Source organism: Dendrobium catenatum, unplaced genomic scaffold, assembly GCF_001605985.2.
Source record: "Dendrobium catenatum unplaced genomic scaffold, ASM160598v2 fragScaff_scaffold_773, whole genome shotgun sequence".
Lineage (NCBI taxonomy): Eukaryota > Viridiplantae > Streptophyta > Magnoliopsida > Asparagales > Orchidaceae > Dendrobium > Dendrobium catenatum.
In genome coordinates, this window is record NW_021319235.1 from 379,880 (window position 1) to 407,727 (window position 27,848).

Genomic DNA, 27,848 nt, shown 5'->3' on the forward strand with positions numbered 1-27,848 from the left:
TAAGAACATTATGGATGCTACTAGACATAGAGCTTAGTGCCTTAGTTCCATCTATATCCACGCCATAAAGCTATGTTGGAATGTTCTAGATGCTCTCGAATAGAGCGTTTAGTGCCGCAGTGCTGCCCATATGACAATTGTAGCGCCCCCACAAACTTTTGGACACTTAAAACATATTATATCCGGCTTATGTAAAAATTTTTTAAGCAATGCATATAGCATCTTTTATTAAATAAAGGGAAATACAATCTAAGTGATAGCTAACCTATCACAATCTTCCTTTATCAAATTGATAAAAAGAGAATTAAGATCATTATGAAAAAAGTCACAAAAGAAGCTGCCTTCTAAAGCATAGGTTACACAAAAATCCGCAACCTTATTCTTCTCTCTAGAAACACAATGAAAAATAATCCGCTTAAAATCATAAAGAAAAGATAGATCTAAAGAGGAAGGATTTGCATTGTTAACCAAAGATAGAATTAGATATGAACTTTTGTTATATAGATTTAAATTAGAATTTGACTCTTAATATGACACAATCGAGAAAAAAGATTTATGTAATCGACCTCACATACTGAGATAAATTCTTAGATGTTATTGTTGTTGTATATCTACAATATAACATATTCTATTTCAGTTTTTTTCAAACAAAATAAATTAATTCTCTCCTATCCATATTCCTTAATAAAGACTGATGAGAAGAGCTTGCAATTGGTATACAAGATTAAACTACAATTAATAAACGTCATACATAATAATAAATCAAAAGGGTTTTACACATATTAATAAATGAATGAATTACATGATTACAAAATTACATCATCAAACAGCCTAAGCTATTACCAGCTTCCTTGATATTTTTACCAATATTTGATATCATGTGTGGCTAATGAACAAGAAAAGTGACGAGGAGGGCGACAAGCATCAGAAAATAAGCAATTCCTAGGTCGATTGCCTTCCCGTCAATCCATCGAGATGGAGCATTCTTCGTCATCTGCCCATGAGCAATTTCCATTAGAATCGACAAGAAAGCAACAAGGAACATTGAAGCTGCCCTCAATGAACTCATTTTCAAAATTATTGCAAATCAACCGAAGCGAAGATTGAATGAAAGCTTCTTCTTCTATAGAAACAGAAGCAGCAGAAGAAGCAGCAGATGAGTTTGTATGTTGGGAGGAGATGGCTTAGATAGATGGCTATATGTAGAGAACAAAAAGAGGATGACGTACTCCGGACGCAAAGGCATAGTGTCATTTCGTTTGACCAGGAATTTTATCTTTGCTCAATTACGCGGGCGGCTCCACATGATGTGGGAACGGTCGGAATATAACGGTTATTTTAATCAATTCCATGAACGCCGTGTCAATTTTACCTTTTTTATTTCTAAGAAGGTTTCAGCAGCTTCAAATTTCTGACCTTCGTAATTATTGGTTGTCTTAAAAGACTATTCCAGGCCGTAGGCAGTAAGTCGTGGATAAGTATATGAATTGTCCGAACAAGCAATTAGTGCCAACCTAGTTTAAATTTAATAATTGATTAATTTAGCTCATGTGATCAAATTCATATTTTTTTTGGGACATTTAGATCAACTAAAGAAAATTTATACACACATCATATACATAAGACTTGAACTCAAGACCTTATATTTTAATGTCAAAGCTCTCAACTAATAGATCAAGAAGAGGCACGCGCCCGAGCTACTTCCATAAAGTATATTTTCTCCAACTTGGGCTTGACATATCCAATTGCACATTCTTAAGAGTTTTTTTTTTTGAAGAAATGCAATTATTACATTAAAATAAAAGAAAAAACAACCTAATACAAACTATAAGGAAGAAACTAATGGTTCCTTTATCAACATGAAAAAGAAACCATATTGAAAACAATTTGTTAAAGTAAACTTATTATAACTGAAATGAAACCTACTATTTCCTATTTTAAAACCATTGAGATGCAGGGGATACAAAAGTTTTAAACATCCCGAGGGTTGGTTAGTATCACAGAGTTCCCACCCGGTTAAAGAATAGGACTTAGTATCGATATCCCATAAACAATTAGAATAAGTTTAAAAAACAAATAACAAACTAAAAGAAAAAATAAAAAGCTAAAAAGGAAAATACAAGTTATCAGTAATTTCCAAAAATCACCTAAGAATATCACTGAAAGATATTCCATAAGCTTTCTCCAACTTCGAAACCATAATTCAAAAATAGTATTATGACAAACTCTTTAATAAATTGCTCCATCTTCAAATATCTTTCAACTTTGTTGATAGCAAAGATAAAACCAGCTTGCATATTAACGATATAATGGAGAAGAACCTCTCATATCATTCTTCATTTTGAGTTAAGCCAATCTTCTTCTAGGTAGATCTTTCACCGGTCCTAAGGCTTGAAGTTCTTTGAACAGTATATGCCTAGAGCTGGGAGAACCACTCATCTTGCCATAAAAACTTTTTTCTTTCTTAAGAATAGTCTTTTTAACATTCAAACTAATTGCAGAAGAAGGAGAATTATAGATAAAAAAAGGAGAATTATCTCTCAAACCAACAATACTATCTTCTATTTCAGAAAATCTTGCTGAATTAGTAGTAGGAGAAGTTGAATGTTCAACTACTACCTTAGATTCAGGTGCATTTAAAGGAGGTAGCAATTATGCTTCAGAATTAATAGCATCCTTTTGTACCTCCTGAATATCTGAAATTTTGAATTCAAAATCTGATTTATGAGCTCTCAACAGATCAGCAATGATTTCAGTAGAAACAGCTTCCAATAGATTAGCATCATTACAAACACCTCCCTTAAATTCATCCACAATTGTAGAGTTTTTGAATTTAGAATTTGAATTTTGTTTGAATCCATTCTCTAATTCATAATCTCCCATTAGATCAGCCTCCAAAATATGTGCATTACCAGCAGCTCCCAATGGATCAGCTCCCAAAGGATCAGCCACAAAAATTGGGAATTCATAGTTGAAATTTTGAACGGCCAGAACCGACTCCACAACAAAATCTGAAGACTTGTTAGCCTCCTTAACTACCTCCAATATTTGTGGGATTTGAATTTCCAAATTTTTAGCAATCATTGAATGATCCACTGAATAACCTACATTATGTAATGGATAAATCACCAAACCGGAATCAACACTAATAGCCTTATTTTCTGTAACCAATGCTAGTGACTCCAAATTTGAATTTTGAGCTATGATCAGCTGAACAATGAAGTCTAATTCATGGCTAACAGCACCTTCATCTTCTTCCTTAACTTCATCATCTTCATAAGCTGCCAATGGATCAGCAAGAATACCTGAACCAGCCCTAACTTCTTCTACACCTCCTTCCAAGAGTTTTGCTTTATTAAAAACACCCTCTAATTTTCTTTTCCCTGAAAAAACTTTGTAATCAACTTGTTTTTTTTTTTCAGAATTTTTCCTATATTTGTTCTTGAACTTCACATGCATCAAAGGCTCATATGGATTATCTTCATTTTGAACTAAACTGGAAGAGACATCTTTAATAAGCTTATGAGATATATTTGGAGAAACAGAATCTATATGTCCAATTCTCCCACATTTGTAACAAAATGATGATAGATTTTCATATTCAAACTTTTGAAAAAATCTACCATGAAGACCTTTAACCCAAATACCATAAGGGAGTTTAGAATTCAAATTAACCTGAATACAAGCTCTAGCAAATTCCCTTCTCCCACATCTAAACATGTTACCATCCAATAATAAAGGAGTTTCAATTCTAGAAACAATTCTAGTGATATTGGATTCATCCTAGCAATATAAAGACAAATGAGGAAGACAAACTCAAATAGGAGAAGAAATCCCATCCAAGGAATTAGGAGAGAAGTTACGAGACCATTTGTCTAAACCTACAACGAATACCCCTACAAACCAAGGACCACCATTAAGAACTTCCTCCATGGCTTCATGTGACTGAAATGAACAAAGCAACCAATCTAGACCAAGCAAGGTTATATGAAACCCACCATATTTCATCCATTGCTTTCTTAATTCAATTGCACACTTAGAAAAAGGAAAGTTTTTCCTACGAATTTTCACAACCAATGAATTGCTCAAAACTTGAACATTAGATTTTTCCTTTTCCAAGTCAAGTTTGAAAACATTTGCTTCTCCTCTATCATCTTGAATTTCACTAAAATTTATTTTAATGTGTGGTTTTTTGATCAACACATTAGAATTTTCCAATTTTGATGAAGTAATTGTATTAACATTACCTTGTCAATCTCCTTATCATTCTTCACTATATCAGCAAAACTACAACCATATGAGGAAGCCTCCTTATCATTTGCTCTAGAGATGATAACCGACAAAGATGATTTTGGTTTATCATCCAAAACTGAAATTACCTCTTTCCCTTTGCCTAAAACCGGCAAAGGACTATGCCTAGCAATCAAACCTCCCTCTTTGATAACTAGAGGAGATTCCAAAACCCAAAAAGGGGAGAAGCATTTTAAGGAGAATCTACCTCTTGTATCCAACATAATTGGACTCGCGGTAGATAGAAAAGATTTGGTGTTCCGGACATCTTTGGATGACCGACCACCTTCTTCCATCTCCAACTTTGCACCAAAAACCTCCAAATTCTCCATCAAAATCCTCCTTATTTTATGGACCTTCTCTCTCTTCACTCTTCACCCATCCTCTCAAGGACAATCTTAAGAGTTAGGGCTAGCCTAATTTATGAGAAATTTGAGTTGCCTTTTTAGTTTACTAAGAAATTACTATTATTTCTTTAGCATCTACGAAAACATTCTTGCTTTGAGGCTACAAAATTGTCGCATTCTGCGATATATTTTTGCTTCTTGAGAACAAAAAAATCTTGAACTCTCCTAAACTACTATTAAAATTATATATCAAATGATCATTATCGTGCAAGGCTTTGTTTGAGATAACTTTCTTAATATTTTCTAAAGCACATTTTAAATAATTTTTTTTTGAAATTAGAAATTTTTGTAATGAAAATTGTTTTAAAAAATAATAAAAAATGTCCAAAATGAAGTCTAAAAGATTATAGATACTTTGATGATGAGTACCAATTATATATTCTACTTTACTAAGAAGAAGGAAATATTTAGTGTTGGTGAATTTAAAATTGTAATAATAGTAATGAGCAATAAAGTTCTGACAATAGTTGATGAAGGCAAAATTTTAAATTTAATGAAAACATTAAAAATTAATTTGTCAATAATAGAAACTTATATTGGAGAAAATCCTAAACAAAGGAAAATTATTAGAAAAGAATGTAAAAATATATTTATTGAATTTTTATTGATCTTCAAAAGGTATATATTTGAGTGTTTTAAAATTATATTTTGTGCATTAATTTGTATAAGTATTGTTAGGAAAAACTATGCAATTAAACAAGAAAGAAAAAGAAGAAAATAGTAAATTAAAACCAACATTTAACATAGAAATAACTAAAATGGGAAAAAAACTATGGAGTAACACCATATGAAGAACTTGACAATAAAATTTGAGAGAAATTGTATAAATCTCTCTCTCTCTCTCTCTCTCTCTCTCTCTCTCTCTCTCCCTCCCTCCCTATTTTAACTCTCTTCACTTCCCTGTTCATTCTACACTCAAAACAAACAAAGCGATATTTTTTAAAACACCAAAGGATGCAACCCTTTAAGTGAAAAAAGAAAAACAAGAAAAAAAAACCGCAACCCAACTCATCACACCCTGACGTTGAAGTTTGCAGTGCTGCGACACTTCACACTTTGTTTCTGAGTCCAACCTCCGACGTTGTAGCATTGAATCCTGCAAACACTATAGCGCTATGCTCTTTATCTCTAATTAGAGACTACAACACCATAGTGACACTGAAATTAAGGTCTAAGATATATTCCAATTGATAAACATAATCTGATTCCACATAAAACTAGCAAGTAACTGTCACTTTTTTAGATATTGTATTAGAGATAACGTAGAGTTACAAGTAGACTAGTTAATTTTATTGATATTTATGTTACTAAGGTGAATGATACTAAGGAGATAAGGAGACAGAACTTAGGAGTACCGATTGTATAGTTTATAATAAGTGCATTTGAATGAAATTTCATAGAAGATCAAACATGTCTAAGGCATTAATTGGTTATAGAATTTTCACTAATCCTAAATATATATTTTGAATTTGCAATCATCACATGAACACTAAATAATATTTCACTAGTAATAAATTTGGCTTTCACAACACTTTTTTTGACCTATTACAACGATTAAAAAATATGTAAAATTTCATGCAGCGGTTTATAAAGCACCACAAAAATCACTGTATTTGCAAGCCCTGCAATTGGTTTTAGTGTTCTCTTTGAACAACAATTTAAGACTTGAACTCAACACCTTTGATACGTCCTCAAAAGTTGCTTTTATCATCCACGAATCTCGAGGCATATTCAAGTTGGAAAATTTCAAAATTAAACTTGGGATCATTTGATTTCTAATTTCAGCAGACTTATAATCAAATTGAACATCTCAAAGAGATGAACCAAAAAACACCAAAATTGGTCCAACCCAAGCCCAAATGGGTCTGAATCGGGGCACGGACCACATTTGGAAGGGTCAAAGTATTATTTGGGCAGTAAAATGGTATCCAAATATGGCATGCTTATAGTTAAATTGAGCAGCTCGGCGAGGCAAATCCAGCGAGCCAAAGATCTCTGAATACCGACATTGTTAAGGAACATAAATTGTTGAAAAACTCTCTACAATAAGGTGAATCAATACAAGTCATCTGATGGAGCACTCCAAACCTGCCTCGGATCTTCTCTAAATTTATGGGGTGTGCTACTGATGAAAATATATAAATAGCCCCCCACTCTCTACATGAAGGGGAACTTTTTCTTGAGATTGGAGAGAGCTCTGAAGCTTCAAGAGCTCTAGCACCACCGCCCGGTCGCCAACCACCGTCGGATAACTGCCCAGTCATTGTCCATCGTTGGACTTTCCCTTGACCGACGACTGTCGTTGGACCTGCGCCCATTCGTCCACTGATGCCAAGCTTCAGCCTGACCTTCATCGCACCGCTGCCTAGTCTTTGCCTGTTGTCGGACCTTTGCCCTGCTGACAACCGCCGCCAGACCTCCGCCCAGCCGCCAACCACCATCAAACTTCAGCTCGACCTTCATCGGACCACTGCAAGGACACCGTCTATAGTTGGACATTCCCCTGGAATGATGATCGCCGCCAGACTTTAGCCCGACCATTGTCGGCAACCTCCTGACAGAAGACTGACGCCGGACTTTTGCGTGGCTGATGACCACCGCCGGACTTTAGTCCGACCTTCATCGAGCCACTATCTTATGACCGATGTGAACCTTCAATTGGCCTAAGATCGTTGCCAGATTTCAGCCCAACCTTCGTCAGGTCACCGCCTGGTCACTGACTGACTTCGGCCTTCGCCTTGCCACCAACAACTGTCAGACTTTAGCCAGACCTGCATCGGACCTTCGCCCGGCCAACGAGTGCAGTCGGACTTCAGCTTGACCTTAGTTGGGCCATCGTTAAGCAGACAACCAACGTCGGGCCATCGCCCGGCTGATGACCACCGCCGGACTTCAACCCGACCTTCATTGGGCCACTGCCTGGTCGCCGACTAACGTTAAACCTTTGCCCAGGTGACGACCATCGTTGGACTTCAGTCCAACCTTCGTCGGACCACCACCTTAACTCTGACCACTGCCAGACCTTCGCTTAGCCGATAACCACTGTCAGACTTCAGCGTGACCTTCGTTAAACTTCTGTACGATTGTCGCTAGAGCTTTGCCTACCTCTCCAAATTATTGTAATTTGACCACCTCTAAATTGAGGGATGGGTCAAGCCTTTTAATTCACTCAAGTTTAGTGGAATCTTTTCACCTGAGCGAGGACCCATGATTTTCCCTCTTTTGGCTTTCCATATAAAAAAAAGATCAGGGTTTTTACTCCTCTCTTTCTATTTTTGTGTTGGATATCCGTGCATCACTACGATGAAAAGTTTACTCACATTATCTCCATGAATCTTTTAGTTCGCAATAATTTGGCTCCTTCTATGGGAAACCTAATCCCACCCTTATAAGGACAAGTGAATTCCTGCCTTGATGGCCAACAGGCGTAGCAACTACAAAAATGGAGTCTCTCACTCTAACTCACATCAATCTAGGAATCATTACATGAACCAGGGATGTTAGCTATCTACTTCTCTCTTTCATGGTGGAAGAAATCTTATTGGGGAAAGAACAATAGTGCCATCCCTAGAAGATCACATTCAAAAAATGGATGAGTCTTAGAATGAGATCCTTCAACTTCTTCGAGGTACCCACCAACCAGCGCTAGTACCACAAGAGAAGATCCATTTCCCTTAAGATCCACTAATTGGGGATGTTCGACCTGAATATGTTTATGTAGAGATCCCTCTCCCTCATTCAAGGGTCACCCTATGTCGCAGCCAGACCTCGACCTCATTGACATAGCTAGCTTTACCCATCCTTCTCATATTGGTCAACTAACTCGTGTTCCTCCAGCCATCGCAGAGGACTTGGCTCAACCTCATGTTGATGGAATCCCATATAATGCCCTACATGATGAATTGTGACGATTAGTCTGAGAAGAGTTTCCTTTAAGAGGTGGAGGACAACCTCTTCATCATTGAGACTTTCAGAAGTTATCCCCCCTAATTGAAGCCATCCTTCAATGCTTTATTCCTGTCGGCTTCAAATTGCTGAGCATTGACTCTTACGGTGGGTCGTTTGACCCTTATGAGCATATCAATCACTATAGAACAATTATACATATTCAATGAGCCTCAAACGCACTCCTTTACCAAGTATTTCCTGCTACCCTCAAAGGACAGGCTCGTACATGGTTCTACTCACTTCCGGTTAGAACTATTCCTTCATTCGTCAAGTTAGAAAAATTATTTTTTAAAGAATTTATCGCTAATCAAAGAATTATAAAGGACTCTTCCCATCTCTCTGGAATCCACCAGAATGAAGGAGAGTCACTCAAAGAATACTTTCAAAGGTTCTCTATTGAGGTTCGATAAATTACAGGGGTAGATCCTTAGTTGCTAAGAGGAGTTTTTCTTCGGGGGCTTCATCCTGTCAATTTCTACTTAGCACTCATATGAGACATAGTATATTCATATGCTGACCTAATCCATCGTGTAGAGGCCCAAATTTCAACTAATGAAACCATCAATGCTTATAAGAAGCATATTGAGTAAACAACTAGGAAGCGTAAAAATGCACCGGAGATGGGTTACTCATCACAATGGAAGAAGCAAGGGGGTAAAAATTTACCCCCTTGACATTCACAGTCTCGACAGGAGCGTCGACTAGATAAAGAGTATACACTTCTAAATAAATCTTGAGAAAATATCTTAATGGCTATCCGAGATGAAGAGAGTGTTAAGTGATTAAATCTCTTAAAGACAAACTCAGGTAATTAGGAGCAATACTGCCACTTTCACCCTAGTCGTAGACACATAACTGAAGCATTAAAATAACTTAAAGAGAAAATTAAGAGACTAATCCTAAAGACTACCTTGATAGGTTCATAGCAAACCCACTCGGTTGGATGGACACTCCTCCTTCTGGCGGGCAACCGACATAAGATAGCCATAGAATAATTACCAAATGGTTGGAGAGATCGATGCCATAATTGGGGGCCCATTATTATCCAATCAAGTCTTACTTGTGGTGAACGAGGAGCTAGCACAAAAGAAGAATCGTGTTGACCACTGTATTACCTTTGATGATGCTGATCTAGAGAGAATTCAGACTAAGATCCTCTTGTAATTAATGCAAGAATTGGCGATCCATACTTCAATGTCAAGAGGATCTTAGTTGATAATGTGAGCTCAGTGGATGTCCTATTATACTCCACCTTTTCTTAGTATGTGCTTGGTTAGGGAAAAGATCCAGCCAGTTATAGGGCCATTTAATGGGTTTAATAACCAACATATACGGGTACAAGGGACAATTAGTATTCCAGTAACACTTGGGGAATTCCCTTGATAGGCTACTCATCCAATCGAATTTATTGTTGTGAAGTTGGAATCAACTTATAATGCTATCTTCAAGAGACCACTATAATCAATTTTTGGAGCTATTCCCTCCATTCCATATCTCAATATGAAGTTTTAACCACACACGAGATTGACATGGTGTATGGAAATTAATAAATAGCACAATCATGTTATTTGAGATAGGCAAAACCTTGCCCATATGTTTCTCTAAGTATTGAGAATTTTGACCTTCAACATGAGGATGTCCCTCAGAGGGCTTCCTCTGTTGAAGACCTTACATGAATCTCCATATCAGATGACCACCCATCCAAAATAGTGCAGGTCAGATTCATGCTCTTGGATGAGGAGAAGAGAGAATACGTAGATTTTTTACTTAGAAATTAAGACATTTTTTCATGGAGTCCAACATATATGCCATGAGTTGACTCAGAGATAATTATGCATCCCCTCAAAATAAATCCAGCATGTACACTAATTATCTAGAAAATATAAAATTTTGTGTCAGATCATCAACAAGCAATCGAAGAGGAAGTTGATAAACTTTTGGAGGCTGGATTTATACGGGGGAGGTACACTATCCCGCATGACTGGCAAATGTCATCATGGTTAAGAAAGTTAGCAGAGCTTGGAGGATGTATGTGCACTACACTAATCTCAATAAAGCTTGTCCAAAGGATAGTTTTTCGCTCCCTCATATTGACCAACTAGTCGATGCCACATCTAGGCATGAAATACCAAGCTTCATGGATGCATACTCAGGAAACAACCAGATGAAGATGGATCCCGTAGATAAGGAAGTAATAGCTTTTCAGACTGATAAAGGACTATATTGCAATCGAGTCATGTCATTCAAACTCAAGAATGCTGGAGCCACGTATCAGCATCTTATGAATAAAGTTTTTAAAGAACTTATAAGGAGAACTATGGAGGTATACGTAGAAGATATGTGGGTGAAAAGTCTTGAAAAATCAAAGCATATCTTTGACGTAGAATGATTCTTCTCTCTCCTTCAATCCTATAACATGCGCCTCAATCCTGCCAAGTGTGCATTCAGAGTGGCCTCAAAAAAATTCTTAGGTTTCATGGTTGCACAACACAGGATCAAGGAAAATGCTGAAAATATAAGGGCACTAAAGGATAAAAAGCCCCTAAGGAGAATCCGAGAAGTTCAACTTCTAAATGGAAGAATTACAGCTCTTTCTCGCTTTCTAGCCCACTCGGGCGATAAATACCTACCTTTCTTTAATATAGTAAGAGTAGCACTTAACTCGAGGTTCAAATGGATAGATGAATGCCTAGAGGCTTTTGACCAACTCCGAATATATTGATTCTCACCTTCACTACATTCAAAGTTAGTACCAGGAGAAATATTATATGTATATATGGACATTTCTTCGCATTCTATAAGCTCATTCTTGATATGAGAGGAGAATGGCATTCATCGTCCCTTTTATTATGTTAGCAAGGTCCTTTTTGAAACAAAAATATGTTACTTATTAGCAGATAAGACAGCTTTAACATTAGTCTTATCAGCCAGAAAATTACACCTCTATTTTTAAGCACATATGGTTGGGGTCTATATAAATCTCTCATTAAGAAATATTATCCAAAAGCCTGAGGCATCTAAAAGATTAGTTAAGTGACCAGTGAAATCTTGAGAGTTTGATATCTATTTTCTTCCTAGACCCGATATTAAGTCACAACTGCTTGCAGACTTTGTGGTTGAATGTACCAACCCTACCTCCGATGAACTGCTAATCATTTTGTCCTCTTTCACCTTGCTAGACACTATATGTCGATTGAGCCTATAGGAATTCTAGTGCTAGAGCAGGAATCTTATTAATCTCTCCTCAACAAGTCACTTTTGAATATGGGCTTCGACTGAAGTTTTCTGCTATAAATAATGTTGATGAGTACGAAGATATTATTGCAGAAATATGACTTGCCAAAGACTATGAGGTTCAGAATTTGATGGTTCATACTAATTCACAACTCGTTGCCTCTCAAGTAGAAGGATAATTTGATGCCCATATTCTGTATTTGGTGCAATATTATGGCATAGTGAAGTCACTTCTTACCCACGTAAAAGAGTATCAAATTATCCATATACTCTTAGAGAAGAATGCCCGTGCGGATGCTCTCTCAAAGCGTGCTACATCAACAGTAGGGGACCTTTTCAAAAGAAGGTATATTGATAAAATGCACTTCACGAGCATTGAAGGTCCTTGGATTATGCAATCCATTGATGGGTTGAGAGAACCCTTTTAGATGGATCCATTCTTATCATTCTTGCAAAATAGTGTGCTGCCAGAAGACTTGAAAGTTACAATGCTAATCTGAAAGCAAGCAGCTAACTTCACTATTATCAATGGAGAATTATATAAGTGAGCCTTTACCAGGCCATATCTTAAGTGTCTCCCACCAATAGAGGCTATGTATGCACTACGAGAAGTTCATTCAGGTATATGTGGAGAGCACTTAGGAGGAAAAGCGCTCGCTCTTAAGATTATGAGGCAAGGGTTCTATTGGCCAACGGTAAAGCAAGATGCAATAGAGTTCATTAAAAAATGTAACAATTGCCAGCTACAAGCTAACCTTTCCAATTCACCTACCATAGATATCTCATCACTTTAAAGCCTATGGCCATTCGCCCAATGGGAGATTGATATAATGGGGTCCATTCCTGTGGCTACCGGACAATAAAAGTTTATCACCTTGGCCATGGACTATTTCACTAAATGGGAAGACGCTGAACCCCTAACAAAAATCACCAAAGAAAATGCCAAACAATTTGTTTGGAAAAATATAATTTGACATTTTGGCATTCTAGCAAAGATCATTACTTATAATGTAACTCAGTTTACTAGAAAAACTTTCACAACATTCTGTAAGGATCTCCATATCCAATTATTACACATAGTTGTGGCCCATCCTCAAATAAATGGGCAGACTAAGGTTATAAATCAAACTATATTGAAAGGACTAAAGACGCACCTCGGTAAGGCTAAGGGGGAATGGGCTGATGAACTACCCAATGTCTGTTGGGCCTATCGTACCAAATCTAGGACTCATATATGAGAAACACCATGCAATCTCTACTTCAGCACCAAAGCCATCATCCTAGTTGATATCGGAGTTCCAATCCATAGAGTGCAAACTTTTGATTTCGACAATAATAATGAGAAACTCCTAAATAACCTGGATTTCCTCCCAGAAGTTAGAGACGTAGCCTTACTCAAAATTGCTGCTTACGACCAGAGAGTGGCTTGCCACTATAACCGAAAGGTTAAACCTCAATGCATCTCCATTGGAAACTTAGTTCTACGCAGTCTTGAGGTAGCCGATAAAAGATCCCAAAATAATAAACTCTCCCCCCTTTGGGAAGGCCCTTTTATAGTAGCAACTTTGATTAAGCATAGGAATTTCAAGTTGAAGTATGCTGACGAAAAGATGCTACCTCAAACCTTGAACACTGAGAATCTTCAAAAATGTTACAAGTAGCCATTACTGAAGCTATCTACTATATAATTTATATATTAAGTATTACGTAGCCATTATATCTTTTAAGCTACTTTTTTTCTTCTTTTCCAATTTGTTAAATTTTTGTTTAGTCATTATCATTAATGTCCCTATTTTTAAGCAAGGTCATTACAATTTAACAAAATTTAAACCTCACCACTAGTTGGAGAAATGCACAATATTCGTTATATCTCAATCATTTGATGACCAATCCTAGGAGGATTCGATTGGTCCTCTTCTATACTGGTTAATGAATTTAAGCAACACATTGACAAACAATCTCGGATAGGTCAAATATCCTAGGTGGATATCTTTGAACCTCTTCCTAATTAGCTAACTTCATCGAGTGACCTCCCAATATATAACTAAGGAAAGGTTGAAGTGTTTGATAAGCTCTCTCAAGCCTTCAAAGATATAGGGCTTCCTATATAAGAAGCTTCATTAAAAATATAAATAACAAAATTTTGAATAATATATTATTACGCTAAAAAAAAATATCATTCATTTAAACATCAAAATATAGATATCTCAAGTAACTAAATATACATACTTAGACAAATAAAAAGAGATAAATATATAAAAAAATAACACACTATATGTTACATGATTTCACCATCTTTATCATTATTTGAGAGGACATTCCTCAGCTCGCTTTTGACAACATTATCATCCAAGTCTAGAGAGGGGTCCTCGGAGGCCTGGCTGGGAGATAGCCCTTCTATCGTAACCCATGTCTTACGCTGCACCAATCGAGTACCTTTTAAAAAGCTACGAACAAAGCCTTCCTCAAGGCGTTGATGATCCAGATTCCTTGCTTCAACATCAAATAGCTTATTATAAGCTTCTTAGATGCGATTCTAAATCTCTCGATGATAAGCTGAAGACTTCTTAAATTTTTCCACTGCCTCCAGTGATATGGCCTCTATACGAGCATCAGCATCTAATATGGCTTACTCTTTCTCCAAAAGATAATCTTGTAACTCTTTATTCGCTATCTCAAGGGCGCTCTCCTTTGCTGCAGAGCCTTTATAACTTTGTTCTTCTGATTAGTCTCTATACGAGCCTCAATTAACTTGGTGCAGGAGCGATCAGCCTCTCGATTTTGAAGCAAAAAAGTGTGGTGGTTATCGTTGCTAGCTCAGCATAACACTTTGCTAGTTGGTTTTCCAACGCCGACTTAACTTTCATATTTATTCCCAGCTTTCATTTATACTCCCCCTGCACATATTTAACCTTCACAAAATTGGCATTCCAGTCATCTAACATTTTGTCAAACTGGGACTCCGCATCTATCTTTTGTATCATCTATAGTGGACATATGATTATGAAACCAAAAAGGGGGAGGGGGATAGGAGAAGAAGATAACTAACCATTTCTTTTGCATGTTATCGTCCAATGCATACATGTTTTAACACCTCTTCAGGGATTGATAGTTTGAGGGGTCGAATCTCAATATCTAAATTATGGGCAGCAATATCAATCATCAAAGGGCTAATGACCTCCCTGTATACTTAAATATTACTTAGCAAGCCCACTACATCATTCACACTTCTCTTCTTTATAAGGGAAGATTCGTTCTCTCCTTGTCCTCTTGAAGGATTGTTAGATGAGGACTTTAAAGCATTGTCTTATTTCATGAACCTTCTTAGACTTCTTCAACGGAGTTGCATAAGATCTTCCCGCTTGAATAGAAAGATAAACTTTAAAAAGTTTTTCTTCCATCACATATCGACTAATATGACATAACTCCTCTTGAATACTCTTCGTGTTTGAAAAATTAAGAGTTTTTAATATCTCCTATTCTCCTATGTGCGAGAAGTTTAGCAGCTCGTTTAACCTCCCCCATTTTTCAAAAAGGCCCCAATCATTCTTTACAAAAAAGAATGAGTTGGACCAATTTTTAGAAGGATCTCATGTTGAAAAATCTAGCCACTTTCTACCTCTACATAAAACATGCCCTTGAGAATCACTTGTGAGCCTGTACATCTTAGATAAGTGGTCAAACGACATCCTAGCACCACGCTCCCTACAAAAAATTGTCAAGCCCATAATGATCATAACTGTTCTGCATAAGAATTGGGCTAAGGGCATGCCCTAAAAATCTTGAGCAACTCAGGGGCTAGAGGAAACCTTAATACAGCACATAACGTCATCTTGTACAAGGTGACAAACCCACTTGGAGGACTTCATGCTCGATCAGACACTTTAGGAGCAGCCATCACTAAGTCATTAGGAAGATGAAAATTTTTACGAATAATAATCAAGCCATCTGAAGTAATTATTGATGAAACGTCATCAATCAGCACAATCTCCTACCCTTATCGACCTCCATCGTTTGATGAGCTCGTACCGGCTCAATCACTTTATGGCTAGAAGGAATAACATCTAACATATCTAGTGACCTATCACCTGGAGGGGCATACATAAATGAATGAATAATCCTTAAGGATTAATATGATGAGGATAATAAAATGAGAAGAAGAGAGAAACAATATACCTAAAAGATTATCTTGGTTCTTTGAAGCTCGCCTCATATTAGATGCGTTAGGACCACCTTTTTGTGTACTATTTAGGGCACCCTCACCTTTAGTATACGACATTTACCTCCTAATAAGGGAAAATTATAACCAATGGGTCTTAATCGCCTCCACCGTCGGTATTTAAACTCATGCTAGATAATTTTTCCCCCAATAGGAGAGAACTGGAGCCTACGTAAGAGTATCAGGTCTAAATTGCCTCCACTGTCGGTATTTAGACTCTTGCCGAACAGTTTTTATCCCAATGAGAGTGAACTGGAGTTTGCGTTAGAGTATCGGGTTTTGATCTCCTCCACCGTCGGTATTTAGACTCTTGCCAAAGAATTTCCCCCCCAATGGAAGTTAACTGGAGCATGCGTAAGAGAACGGGGTCTTGATCGCCTCTGTCGCCAGTATTTAAACTTTTGCCAGACATTTTTTCCCATAATGAGAGTGAACTAAATCCTACGTAAGAGTACCGGACCTTGATCGCCACCTCCAATATTTAAACTCTTGCCAGATAATTTTTTTGCCAATGGGAGTGAACTGGAGCCTACGTAAGAGTACCGAGCCTTGATAGCCGCCTCTGGTATTTAATCTCTCGTCGGATAATTTTTCCCCCGTTGGGAGTGAACTGGTGTCTGCTTAAGAGTAACAAGTCTTGATAGCCGCTGCTAAAATTTTTTTATTTTTTGCATGTCCGACATCCCCTAAATTTGTTGGAGAAATTTTGGGACCGACTAAAGAGAAGTAGTGTCTTCTCCCTAGCTCCTAAGGGGTGTATTTATAGTTCTTTAAAGGAGGTTTGGAGAGCAATTTTTTGAATTTTTATTAATTTTCATAATTTCTTAATGCCCAAAAATTAACTAATATCTTATTATTGAAAAAAATGAAAGAGGGAATAAATATTCAGGAAATAAATAGCTATTAATTTAAAATTAAAAAAATTATAGGAAATTAATTATTGAAAATATGAAAGAGGAAATAAAGAGAAATTCATTTAAAATTTTAAAAAAATATAGGAAATTAATTATTTCCATTCAAGAAAAGATTATGGATTTTTTAAAGATTTTTTAATTTTTTTTTAACTCAAAAATATTATTTTTCTATTAAAGGTTTAATTAATTATTTAAATTAATTTAATTAAAAAAAGTTAAATCATCGCCTCCTTGAGGCGGCTACAATTGCCAACTCTTCATGAGTGAACCATTTATATATATATATATATATATATAATTTATTAAATTAATAGTCAAATCAAGCGGCTCGATGAGAAAAATCTAATGAGCCCAAGATCGTTGAAATTTGACATCATTAAGACATTTAAAAAATTGAAAAACACTATAATGGGGGGAATCAGTACGCGCGAGATATCCAATGGAGCACTTCGAACCTGCCCCAATTCTTCTCTGTATTTACGAGGTATACTACTCATGAAAATCTATAAATAGACCACCACTCTCTACATGAAAGAGACCCTTTTGCTGGAGAATGAAGAGACATTTTACTAGAGATTAGAGAGAGCTCTAAAGCTTCAAGAGCTTTAGCACCACCGCCCAGCCGCCGAGAGCCGCCGGACCACCGCCTGGCCACCGTCTGCCAACGGACTTTCCCCCGGTCGACAACCGCCGCTAGACTTCAACCTAACCATCGTTGGACCACCGCCCGACCCCCAACTGTTGTTAGACCTTCCCTCGGGTGAGGACCGATGCCGGACTTCGGCCCGACCTTTGTTGGACCACCACTCGCCTGCTTCCCTACGCTGGGTTTTTGGCCGGCCGACGACAGCCGCTGGACTTCAGCCCGACCATTGTGATACCATCTCCCAGTCGCCGACCTCCGCCGGACATCAGCCCGATTTTCATTAGACCATCGCTGAGTTGCAGTCCTCTGCCAGGCCTTCGCCTTGTTGATGACCACCACCGAACCTATGCTTGGTCCCTAACCGCCGTCGGACTTCAACCCAACCATCGTAGAACCACTGCCTTGCCACCGTCTACTGCAAGACCTTCGCCTTCCCGACGATTGCTTCAGGACTTAAGCCTGACCTTTGTTGGGCCGCCGTCCAACACACGACTGATGCCAGACCTTCACCTGGTAGACAACCGTCGCCTGACTTCAGCCCGTCCTTCATCAGGCCACAACCCGATCGCCCAACCTTCATTGGGTCTTTGCCCAGCTGACGACCACAATCGGACTTCAGCCCGACCTTCGTCGGACTTTCTCCCAGCCGACGACCTTCCGCCGGACTTCAACCCGACCTTTGTCAAGCCACCATCTGGCCAATGATTGATGGCGAATCTTCCCCTGGCTATTGACCTTCATCGGGCCATTGTTCGATCACCGAGCGACTCCAAGCCTTCGCCCGGCCGACGACCACTGCCGGACTTCAACCAGACCTTCGTCGGACCTTCGCCCGACCGACGACCTTCGTCGAACTTAAGTCTGACCTTCTTCGGGCCACCGTCTGGCCTATGACCGATGCTGGACCATCGCCCTGCCGCCGACCACCACCAGACTTTAGCCCAATCTTTGACGGGCCCTTGCCAGGCCACTGACCAATGTCAGACCTTTGCCCGGTTGACGACCACCACTGAATTTATACCCTACCTTTGATAGACCACCGCCAAGCCGACGACTGTCGCCAGACCTTCACTTGGTTGAAGATCACTACCGAACTTCACCCCGACCTTCGTCAAACTTCTGCACGACCGTCGCTAGACCTTTGACTAGCTATCCAAATTACTGTAATTTGACCACCTCTAAATCGAGAGACTGGTCAACCCTTGTAATTCACTCAAGTTTAGTGAAATCTTTTCACTTGGGCAAGGGCCCGTGGTTTTTTGCTCCTCAGACCTTTTATGTAAAAAACAATCGGGTGTTTTACTTCTCTCTTTTTGTTTGTGTGCTGGATCTCCGTGCATCACTAAGACGAAAAGTTTACTCACTCTACTGCCACGAATCTTTCAGCCCACAATTACCATATAGTTGATTGCTAAAGCTCTCAACTAATAAAAAAAGAAGAGGCACATGCCCGAGCTACTTCCATAAAGTATATTTTCTCTAACTTGGGCTTGACATATCCACTTGCACAATCTTAAGAGTTGGGGCTAGCCTAATTTATGAGAAATTTGAGTTGCCTTTTCAGTTTACTAAGAAATTACTATTATTTCTTTAGCATCTATGAGAACTTGGTTGTTTTGAGGCTAAAAAATTGTCGCATTCAGCGATATAATTTTGCTTCTTGAGAAAGAAAAGAATCTTGAACTCCCCTAAACGACTAATAAAATTATATATCAAATGATCATTATTGTGTACGGCTTCGTCTGAGATAACTTTCTTATTATTTTTTAAAGTACCTTTTAAAAAAAATTTTGGAATTAGAAATTTTTGTAATGAAAATTGCTTTAAAAAATAATAAAAAATTTGTCCCAAATGATGCCTAAAAGATTATAGATACTTTCATGATGAGTACTAATTATATATTCTACTTTAATAAGAAGAATGAAATATTTAGTGTACGTGAATTTAAAATTGTAATAGTAATAATGAGCAATAAAGTTCTGACAATAGGTGATGAAGAAAAAATTTTAAGTTTAATGTAAATATTAAAAATTAATTTGTCAATAATAGAAAGTTAATTTTGGGGAAAATCCTAAACAAAGGATAATTATTAGAAGAGAATGTAAAAATATATTTATTGAATTTTTATTGGTCTACAAAAAGTATATATTTGAGTGTTTTAAAATTATATTTTGTGCATTAATTTGTATAAGTACTGTTGGGAAGAAACTATGCAATGAAACAAGAAAGAGAAAGAAGAAATAGGAAATGAAAATCAACATTTAATATAGAAATAACTAAAATGGGAAAATAAAAACTACTGAATAACACCATATAAAGAACATGACTATAAAATTTGAGAGAAATTGAATAGAAATCTCCCTCTCCCCCCCCCCCCCCCCCCTTTTCATACTTAAATACTCCTATTTTAACTCTCTTCACTTCCTTGTTCATTCTTCACTCAAAACAAACAAAAAGATATTTCTCAATACACCAAAGGATGCAACCCTTTAAGAGAAAAATTGAAAATAAGAAAAGAAATCCACAACCCATCTCCTCACACCCTGACGTTGAAGTTTGCAGTGCGATGACACTTCACACTTTATTTCTGAGTCCAACCTGAGATGTTGAAGAGTTGCAACCTACAAACACCGTAGTGCTATGATCTTTATCCCTAACTAGAGACTAAAACACCATAGTGACACTTAAATTAAGGTCTAAGAGAGATTCCAATTGGTAGACAGAATCTGATTCCACATAAAACTAGCAAGTAACTACCACTTTTTTAGATATTGAATTTGACATAACACAGAGTTACAAGTAGAATAATGCATGTTATTGATAGTTATGTTACTGGTGTGAATGATACTAAGGAGATCTGGAGCCACAGAACTTAGGAGTATCAATCCTAGTATAGTTTGCAATAAGTTTATTTGAACAAAGTTTCATAGAAGATTGAACTTGTCTAAGGCATTGGCTATAGTATTTTCACTAATCCTAATAATACCTTTTGAATTTGCAATCATCACATTAACTCTAACTAGTATTTCACTGCTAATAAATCTGGTTTTCACAACACTTTTTTTACCTATTACAACGATTAAAACTTTTGCAAAATTTCATGTAGCAGTTTAGAAAGCACCACAAAAATCACTGTATTTGCAAGCCCTGCAATTGGCTTCAGAGTTCTCTTATAGTGTTTGTTACCTCAAATGACATTTTTAATATCCTTACAATTTTAGAAAAAAATAATATTTATACTAGAAAAATAAAGCAAAAAACTCAACAAGTTAACCACTTTGATTTTTTATAACAACCACTTGAACAAAAATAGATGTAACAACCACTTTAATGTTAACATCTAGATAAAGAACCAAAAAGAAGGAAAAGATACCTTGTATCCCGTCAGATCCACATATCCCGCCACAAAAAAAAACCCTCCGCAAAACTCGCAAGGAGTCCTGCTATGTCACTGTTCATCTGGCGCCATTCCGGGATTTCAGCCTAAATCTCGCAACAGCTCCTCGATCCTCACCTTCTTTACATCATTAAAAGCCAAGCGCGTGAAGCCTTTAGGGCTTCTTCCTTTTTTTGCGAACCACGCGAGAACTTCACTCAGCTCCCTTCTTCCTCTGAAGCTCACATCGCTGCTGCCTTCTCTCTTCGACCCCTTCCCCAATCTTTTGGCCCACACATGAAATCAAGAGAGAGAGAGAGAGAGAGAGAGAGAGAGAAGGGGAGGGAGCATTCAACTTATTGGATCTTTTCCCTAGCACCTGAACCCAAACTCTCCTATCCCGAACCTCTTCCGCCCGATGCCTCCTAGGGTCACAAATAAAATTGAACTCCCCATCTAAGTTGGCCAACCCATACGAAGTCGAAGAAGCCCTAGCCCGGTTCCTCTTGCCCGCTGACTTTTCTCTTCTGAAGACCTCCCCTTCTTGTTGGTTCGGAAGTTACGGCATTTTAAGTGGGAAGTAGCGACAAGAGCTGCTCACTATGAAGGTAAAGCCTGCGTGCTTCTTCGGCCAAATCCTATAGACTCAATAAGCAGAGAAAGAAAATTGGGGTATTTAAATTTCTGTGATCGTGCTTAAATGCAAAAATCCTATCCAAATCTTGTGTAAATCCTACAACCTGACGATTCTTTCTGTTTGTTTCATTCTTGATTATAATTATGCTATTATAATTATTATTAATTATAATTATTAATAATTATAATTATTAATAATTAGAATTATTAATAATTATAAGATCGGCTAATTGTAATTTAGAATAATTATAATTATTCTAAACTATGAATAGTTATAATTATTGATGATTATAAATTATAGTTGTTCCCAAAAATAAAAAAGAAAGCAAAAAAAAAAAAAAGAGAGAAAAAGAAAGTAAAGAAAAAGGGTAAAGAATGTGTTGCCTCGATCCACGTGCTAGTATCACCTCGACGTGTGCCGAGGTATAACATCTTAAACTTGGAAGAACCCGCCCTTGGCACTTACAATGGGGCGAATAACTACCCATGCACACACTTCTTAGCACGGTAGGATGAAGTTTGTTCTGGTGCTTCTTGCGAGGCGGATAATCCCCCCTAAAGTCCTTTTTCGATGTTCATAGCATGCCAAGGGACCACCCATGCATGCTTTTCTTTGCGTGGTGTGAGGAAACTTGATGCGGTAATTACAACAAAGTAAGCAATCCCTGTGTGCACTTTTCTTAGCACGACAGGGCAACTAAAAAATTTTACTTTTTCCAAAAAAAAAAAGCTTCAAAAAAAACCCATGCACTACTTTTTTAGCATGGTGGATAAAAAACAAAAAAAATCACCATTGCAGTGTCTCACAAACACCAACAATGCACGTCTTTCATGACATGGTGGGTAGGAGGCCTCTTATTTTTTCCCCTAAACGAGGGAGTTGTTGGGAGGCTGCCAAAATTTCGTCTAAAATATGACAAGGACTTGGAACAATTTAGGACTTGTGGACTTGCAACAAATTACTTAAGAAGTGAACTGAAACATAAAGATTGCTATAAACTGAAACTTGTACTTTTGACATGAATTGAACATTTGAACTCAAACAAATACTTGATTTAGGCTAAAAATAACTTGAATTTGAACTCGAACTCAGATTTGAACAGAATTTGAACAACATTTAGATGGCAGGGGACATATAACTTGAGCTGGCTACTTGAACTCAAGCAAGAACTTGATTTAGACAACAAGACTTGAACTTTCAGGACCACACGGAATTTAACTTTGGAATCGACAAATATAATATCAAAATGAAAGTACTAAAATCAAAGTGAGAATGTTGATCAACTATAAGCAAGAAAATACATAAAATCTTTAATAAACATTGCAAGTCATCCATAAATGGTGGTAATTAGTATGCAACACTCACAATATTCATGCTAATGAAAAGGATTGGATAGTTGCAATAGGTATAAAGATATGCATGCTCATGGGTAACATGCAAGTGATGAGCTCATAATTGAGTATATGTAAAAAAACATAGAATTTGTATTGAATGACAAAGGATTTTCATTATGGCATGCTCACAAACAATATGGAAAATTCTTCAATCAATATCAAGATGCTATCATGTCAACAAAGATCCAAACTAAATACAAAGGAATACATATGGAATTTGTGGTGAAAAGGAAGATTGCAATGACAATAGAATCTATAAACATCATTTACTCACAAATGATGATGAAGACTCATGCAATCAAATGTACCCAAGCTTGCAAGCAATGAAATTGATAAGGGCATGTAAGAAGATTGTAGTAATCTTTTCTATGTCCACCTAGGGACACTAATGAAGTGGTATAAATAGTATAAGACAATACAACTTTTCCACGAATGAGTATAGAAGACATGTTTATAATCGGTTCATGAAGAATTGTGAAAGAGACATCCTGTCCGTAGCACATTCAAGTTAATTACCAATTATTATGGCAAAGATACTATAACATCTCCATGGTCGATAATTCTCCAACATCAGTCAAATGCACTAGCCCTCTATAAGCAAGGATAGATAATACATAGTTAAGTACAAATATCCAAAGGGTTGTAGAGTACTCGTTATACATACTACATGCTATTTGCAAGTAGAAGCAATTGAGATATGACAAGTGCAAAATATCTACAAGTCATTATAGAAGAGCTATTGTACACCCGATGTGTCATCTGTAGGGTAAATACAGAAGGGAACTGTAGCATGAACGAGCTTTTACAAGATGTCGTAGAAGACCCACTATATACCACATATTATCTACAAGCATCTACAAAAGTAAGGTAGGAGATTAGTTAGTACACTATAATCCACTTTCAGATAGTAACAAGTAGTGTATGATAATCTACCTATATAAGGCAGAAAACAAGTCAATTCAGAAGCTGCTACGCTATGCCACAGAATCTGCAACACTCATACAAGCAGATAGAAGGCATCTATAATCTACTATGCCACGCCACCGAATCTACAACACTCATATAAATGGACAGAAGGCATGTTCAAATTCTTAAATGGAATGTTGCGTGCATTTAAATGACAATTACTTGTACAATTTCAAACATTTTAAAATGCCTCTGCACATGCACTATAGTTTGTATACACATAGGTTCACTAAAAAGGATAAAGGGGTAAGTATAATCATACACCCGTATGGGCCTCGACAAGCGTATTATTGGTATACACTTGATGTCTGGGAATGCTGTGCGGTTCAATAAGTGAATTCAAGTTCAAAACCGATCCTTCTATGCGGATCAATAGGAGTCGATAATGTTTTAAAAATAGTCATAAAATGCTCCCAAACACCTGTATGGGCCCCGACGATCGTATTATGAGTAAACACGCAACGTCTAGGGATATTATATGGATCAATAAGTAAATTCAAGTTTGAATCCGATCCTTCTATGTGGATCAATTGGAGTCGATAGAGTTCAAACCATTAAATAAATATACGGTTGTGACGACCGATATATTTATTTTATTACATTCATATTAGGCCTTTAAAGCCTATAATAATATGAATTCACTATTAAAAAGCATAAAACCTATGAAACCTAATCCCCTATCAATAAGTTGGTAGGGTCGACAAGGTTAAAGCTTCAAATGGAAATAACCCCAAATACCCCGGTGATGGCTGTGTTGAACAATAAATCTTAATCGGAGGGGTCTATTCCAAATATTCAAAGTTTCATCCAAATAACTATGAAAATCCAAAACTTTAGAAAATCATCCAAGTCCAAAATATTTAAAATTGAATCCAAACTATTAAACACCAAAATAAAAATCCATCCACCCTCCACAACATTTGTCGAGGTGGACAAATTCAAATATAACTTTAGCTCACATAGAGCCAAATGTCTAGTCAAAAATATCACTAAGATGCATTCTCAAATAATCTCCTACTAGTAAGGACGTGGTACGTGTCCTCTAACCAAAAATTTGCTGCCAATTGGCACCTCAGGATAAACGGTTATGACCCGAGGCCCTCTGAACCGAGTGGTTTTGCCACCAAATGGCACCATGAAATATCGGTTATGGCTAGAGCCAATACGCTCCTTAGTGGCATTAAATCAATGAGATATGAATCAATAGGATATGATTAATAAGGCATAAAGCCCTCTGTTAGCTAAGGTGTATTCAAATTTATCCCCTTAGATAAATATTAACCCGAGGTCTACATGGTCCCCTTGGACGAAGCAACCCATGGCTGCTGACAAGGATCCTTCTGTCAGGTTGGTTTGATTACCTCCTCCGACTAAGTAGACCAGGGACCACGATGACCCTGGACGACAGAACCATGAGATCTTGATAGGGTCTATCATGCATTCCCCCACCATTTGCTTTAAGTGCAAGATGGTAAAAATTTCTATTTTAAGTATCAAACCTTCAAACTCTTTAAATTTTTAAATCCTTATGCCCATGTTGCTACTATATGACAGATAACACGTATCTATAGGTATTTGATTGATGGATAGCCTTAATCAAAAGTTCTCTCTCATTACCAGGAGTGGTAATTAACTATAGGGGCTTGCACTTACAGGAAACAAGAATTCAGATCATAAAGTCCTCACAAAATGAGGGTGAAATCTCTGGGTATTGTCTTATCCACAAACCCATCTGCCATCCAAAATTTTTCCTGAAACTTAATCCACTAAAAATCCCTTGCTGAAGAAAAAGTAAAAATAGTATGGGCGGAGGCCGGAGGCTGGGTCTAAATTGAAAGTTCGTTAGGGATGTTAAGCCCTATAGAACTGGCCCAAGCTGTTGCAAATCTACTTTCATGACTTATGTTTTGATGATTGACAAATACTATTGATTCTCTTGGACTACATGTTGCTTCTAACTTTTTAGAAATCGAAGATTGGACGAACAAACGAAGCCAGTTCAAGATTGCGTAGGTTTAGGGTTGAGTCAGTCTGTACTTTGGTTTTCTCTTCTTGAGTCTATTTGTAATGGTCAAAGAGACTGATGCTAAGTAACCATACACACACACTTGAGAGAATTAGAATTTCTATTTTTACTCATATCGGCCAGGACGATATTTACATCATCTTGGATGATCAGGCTTAAAATAGAAAGTCTAAATAAGAATTCTTAATTAAGGCAGCCGTCATTAATAGATCGGCCTGGATGATACATGTATCAGCCAGGATGATAAGCTCAAAATAGAAAGAAGTTGCCGCCATAGAAAATTAAGGTATACTATATTTTTAATTAATCGGCCAGGACGATTATTGATCGGCCTGGACGATATTCATAAATTATGCCTTAATTGATCAGGAAATCAAGGGAGTAATTAAGGATGATTGATACGATCATATCATCCTGGACGATCGCAGGATCGGCCAGGATGATCTATTCAAAAAACCTTAGTTACTTCAGGACGATAAATATCAGCCAGCTCAAATTCAGGGCGATGCTCTGGACGATTTTCCTCTGATTTGAATTGATTGGCCGGGACGATCGTAAGATCGGCCTGGATGATCAAGCCAATTTTCAATCATCCAGTTTGCATTCAGGGCGATGCTTTGGCCGATCTTCTTAGATTTGTACTGATCGCCCAGGCCGATGTCCATATCGGCCTGGACGATATTGTCAGCAACTTGCAATTTATGAGCTCCTTTGAAGCTCTTCTATTTAAGAGCTCTTGTTTAATGTTTTGAAAAACCTTTGGCTGCTGCCTTGACCTGAGAAGGCCTTGATTAGAGAAAGAGAGAGAGGGAGAGAGGATCTTGTGAGGGGGAGCTTGTGAGGGGATTCACAAGGGTTGCTTCAAGGATCACTCTGCTTCTTATTCGTCTAGAATTTCTCATCCGTGGAAGGGTCAGTAGAGGTAAGGAGTCAGCATCTGGTTGTTGGTTCTCTGCCAGCTTCAGGAGAAAGCAAAAGAAGATAGGTTCTCTGCCTTGCCGGGGTAGCAAAAAGGAGGTTCTTGTAAAGGCTTCTCTGCCTAGTTGAGGGAGCTAAAGGAGAGTCACGTTTGTAGTGAAATACTCGGTGGGTGCCTCCGGGGAGTGGACGTAAGTCGAGTTGACCGAACCACTATAAATTTCTGTGTTCTTGTTTTTTGCTTCCGCACTTTAAATTTAGCATTTATTTTTCTCGTGGTGTGATTTTGGTTTATGTGATTTTTGTTCTTTGAGAAAAGAAATTTTTTAAAATACCAATTCACCCCCTCTCTTGGTTAGCTTGGGCCAGTTCCATAGAGCTTAACATCCCTAACAAACTTTCAAGTTGTATCAGAGCGGGATTCATAAAAACTGAGTTTGAAAACTTTTTGAATTTTTATCCATGGTTAACCTTAGGAATCGTAACACTGTGGAAGGTTATTCAATTACACGACCTCCCTTATTTGACAACTTATCTTTTGAGTTCTGGAAAACCCGTGTGTTAATATTTTTACAATCTACTAATTATCGCATATGGATGCTTATCAAAGAAGGTTATTCTCCACCTTCTCGTGAAAATAATGGTGTTAAAACTGAAGTTACTTTTATTGAATGGACTTTCGATGAACGAGATTTAGCTCAATTGAATGCAAAATATTTGAATTGTTTTTTGTGCTGTAAAATCTGAGGATTACATGCGTGTCTCCACTTGTAAAACTGGTAAAGAAATTTGGGATAAATTGTGTATCACCTATGAAGGCACTAATGAGGTTAAACAATCCCGTTTGAACATTCTTTTGCATGACTACGAATT

At 37.4% G+C, this 27,848-nt stretch overlaps 1 long non-coding RNA gene across 1 annotated transcript; it reads right to left on the reverse strand.

Moving 5' to 3' along the window:
- Positions 1-780: 780 nt before the first annotated feature.
- On the reverse strand, positions 781-21,658 carry LOC114580122. The gene is made up of 2 exons (XR_003701403.1): positions 21,032-21,658; positions 781-994 (listed from the first exon to the last, which is right to left on the reverse strand). It is a non-coding gene; the product is annotated as an uncharacterized LOC114580122 (long non-coding RNA).
- Positions 21,659-27,848: the final 6,190 nt, after the last annotated feature.